Here is a 3985-nt window from a genome sequence, read left to right on the forward strand (position 1 = left end):
GACCTTTCAGTCCACAGGCCGACGCTCTATCCACTGAGCCAAACTGGTTTTGGCAAAGTTTTATATTTTTGATATTTATTTTATATATTTAAATAAATGCCATTTAACAAAGAAAAATCAACCAAAAAAATGAGTTTGCTTGTCACCTCTGACATGCATGTCATAGGTTCACCATCATGGGTCTATAATAATATTATAAATCAAGTTGCTGATACTTATTTTGATTCTAATATATTTTCATGAGACACAATTAGTAAAGGATTAGACTGTAAGGGAGATGGAAGCACAAATGTATGTAAAGTTGTTTAAAACTCTTGATATCTCCATCATCATCATCATCATCATCATTAGTTCAGTGGTTCTCAACCTTCCTCATGCTGCAACCTTTTAATACAGTTCCTTATGTTCTAGTGACCCCTAATTTCATTGTTACAAATTGAACATAATTAAAGCATAGTTATTAATCACAAAAACAATATATAATTATATATGTGTTTTCCGATGGTCTTAGGCGACCGCTGTGAAAGGGTCATTCGAATCCCAATGGGGGTCACGACCCACAGGTTGAGAACCGCTGATTTAGTTGGTTCATTGGCCCATTTGAAATGAATAAAACTAAAAAAAAAAAGACCGTACCCCTTTATGTAATGATGTTTACTTTGAATTTATATTAGTTCACACAAACACTCCATCCATGCTTTTGTTCCGGCCCTCTGGTCCAGTTTAAGAACCCATTGTGGCCCTCGAGTCAAAAAGTTTGCCCACCCCTAAGCACACTGTCTGCTAGTCTCTTAGGTTTACATTTAATGACTTCAAAAGCTGGTAATTTTGCTTAATCCTTCCTTAAATATCTGCTCTATAGACTATTCATTAACATTATTATTAAGTTAATTTCACTAGGGTATTTTACTTTTTCTTGAACATTCTAATTTTATATGACTATTCTAATTTTATATGCTTATATAATTTTATATTTAGAAGAACAGAGTTTTTTAAAAAATAATTTCTCTCTAGAAATGAAATTTTAAAACATGATGGGCACAAAATGAAGAACATGAAGTCTTAAATAATAACTGGTAAAATTTCTGATGAAAAACTACATTGACACCATTTGTTGAAGAGGCTTTCCTTTCTCCATTGTATTTTTTTTACTCCTTTGTGAAAAATTAGTTGCCTATATAAGGATGGGTTTATTTCTAAGCTCGCAATTCTGTTCCATTGATCTATGCATTTATGTTTCTGCCAATATCTTACTGTTTTCATTATTGTGACTTTGTAGCATAATTTGAAGTAAGGGGAGTGTAACACTTCCAGCTTTGTTCTTTTTCCCCAGGATTGCTTAGTCTATACATACAAATTTGAGGATTATTTTCTCTGTTTCTTTGGGGAAAAAAAGAATCCATTGGGAAGACATACAGATGGCCAACAGGAACATGAAAAGATGCTCAGCTTCACTTATCATCAGAGAAATGCAAATAAAAATGACAAAGAGATATACCCTCACACTATCAGAATAGCTATTATCAATAAGACAAAAATAAAAAGTGTTGGAGAGGATATGAAGGAAAGGGAATCCTTATACATTGCTGATGGAAATTTAAATTGGTGCAGCTTCTATGGAAAACAGTGTAGAGGTTCCTAAAAAAAATTAAGAATGGAGCTGTCATATAGGGCAGCAATCCCTATTCTTAGTATCTACCCAAAACATTTGGACTCATTTATTCATAAAGGTATATGTACCCTTATGTCAGTGGTCGGCAAACTGTGGCTCACAAGCCACATGCAGCTCTTTGGTCCCTTGAGTGTGGCTCTTCCTAAGCCTTAGGAGCACCCTAATTAAGTTAATAATGATGTACCTACCTATATAGTTTAAGTTTAAAAAATTTGGCTCTCAAAAGAAATTTCAATCGTTGTACTGTTGATATTTGGCTCTGTTGACTAATGAATTTGCCGACCAAGGCCCTATGTTTAATGCAGCATTATTCACAATAGCCAAGACATGGACGCAACCTGAGTGTCCTTCGATGGATGACTGGATAATTAAGATGTGGTACATATACACAATGAAATACTGCTCAGCCATAAAAAAAATAATGAAATATTATGATTTGTGAAAATATGGATAGATCTTGAGAGTATCATGCTAAGTTAAATAAGTCCAATAGAAAAGGACAAGAACCATGTGATTTCATTGATATGTGGGATTTGAAACAGAAATCAACAAACAAACTAACAAACTCATTGACATAGAAAATAGTATGGTGTTTACCAGAGGAAAAGGGAGGTAATGAGAGGATGAAGAAAATAAAGGGGACCATATATATGCTGAAAGAAGGAGACTGGGCTTTTGGTAGCGAGCACACAACGCAATATACAGAGGTTGTATTACACAATTGTACACCTGAAACATATCGTGTAATTAACTAATGTTGCCCTAGTAAATTTAAATTTAAAAAAGAAAACCTACCTTAAATTAAAATAATTTATTATGATATTAGTAATTGTTGGGAATTTAGAAACAGGGAGAGAACTATTTAATGCAAATATAATGATCCTGTATCATAGCACATTGTACGAAACCTAACCATTCAGAGTCAACATAAAATCTTGAAGAGTGAGATCAACCTATACAAATAACCAGTTTACCCTTAAGAAACAAGGAATGTACTGATGATCTAATCAGGACAGTTAGACCAATTGCCTTATTTTAATATTTGTACCTCATGGAAATGTATCCAATACTTTCAAAAATAGTTACAGATTCTTTAAAAGAACAGATAAGTGATACCAGCTAAAACAAGGGATGATGTGTATTTAGTAAAAAATTATGCATATATACATAAACCTTTTCAAGAAGTTCAAATTTTCTCAGTTTTGTGCTACCAAATCCTATGTAACAAAATTCTAAAGAATAAAATGCATGTAAATAAGAGGCAAAGTAGATTATGCATGGCAGGGTAGTGAGACTTTCATGGATAATAAGGTTTAATTAAACAGTCTTGTTTGATCAAAAGCCACACCATGATTTTGGCAAAAATAGCATATTACTCTATAAAATAAGCTATGTCTATCCATATTTCTTTTGGGGGAAAGCCCTTTTTTTAGAAGTAGAATGTTTGCCTCTATTTGATTCCAAACATTTAGTACAAAGCAACTTAATTAAGAGAAGTCAGCTTTGAACCATTTGTGAAGTTTCCTAGTAATTTATTAATTTGTAGCCAATAATTTCATTAACACATGATTAAACAAAATGTATTAGAATGGGGGAAAATAAGCTTACTACTAGGAACCCACATGCTAATACTTAAGGATTTTTTAAAGATTATAAATCAAAGAACTATTTGTTTTAATATTAGATTATAATTAAGACTTTAGAAAAATATGGAACATGCATATACTTCTCCATCACTGAAACATTAACTCAGGAAGCATATGATTTTGTTGGGTGAGAGGTGAACACATTTGCTTTCATAAATTTAAACTCTCATTTGTAGAATAATAAATCTGAATATTATGAGAGAAGCATATCCAATTCATATAATACCTGAATTTAGCAATTAGCATCAAAACACTTGTTTATTTCAACAAATTTAAAAGTGTCTACCATCAATTCCCAAACATACATTTTTTATTAGCCACAGCAAAATGTTAGTGTCTAATCTGCTTTCTTTTACTGTTTGCTAAAACAAGAAAGGTAAAATCTGACTTCAAAATGATACATACTATACTGAAAAGTAATTTAAAATGTCTTAGGATTTTTAATATTCATTGTTTGGATTTTATTTGCTACCACCTGTTTTATAATATAAGGTAATCACATCCTAAAAATATTTTAATAATATTATGTTTTAAGTATGTAAAATATAAAAATGTTTATATATATATGTATATATATATATATATACATATATATACACACTGTTTTTCCCTATATATACATACTGTGATTAATTTATAAACTAGTCACAGTAAGATATTAACAAGA

General features: G+C 31.3%; 1 protein-coding gene across 1 annotated transcript in view; it reads right to left on the reverse strand.

Annotated features, from left to right (window-relative positions):
• LOC102765229 (low-density lipoprotein receptor-related protein 1B-like) overlaps nt 1-3985 on the reverse strand; it is a 221897-nt gene that overhangs the window by 57880 nt on the left and 160032 nt on the right. The window lies entirely within an intron of this gene.

Source organism: Myotis davidii, unplaced genomic scaffold (assembly GCF_000327345.1).
Source record: "Myotis davidii unplaced genomic scaffold, ASM32734v1 scaffold560, whole genome shotgun sequence".
In the NCBI taxonomy this organism is placed as follows: domain Eukaryota; kingdom Metazoa; phylum Chordata; class Mammalia; order Chiroptera; family Vespertilionidae; genus Myotis; species Myotis davidii.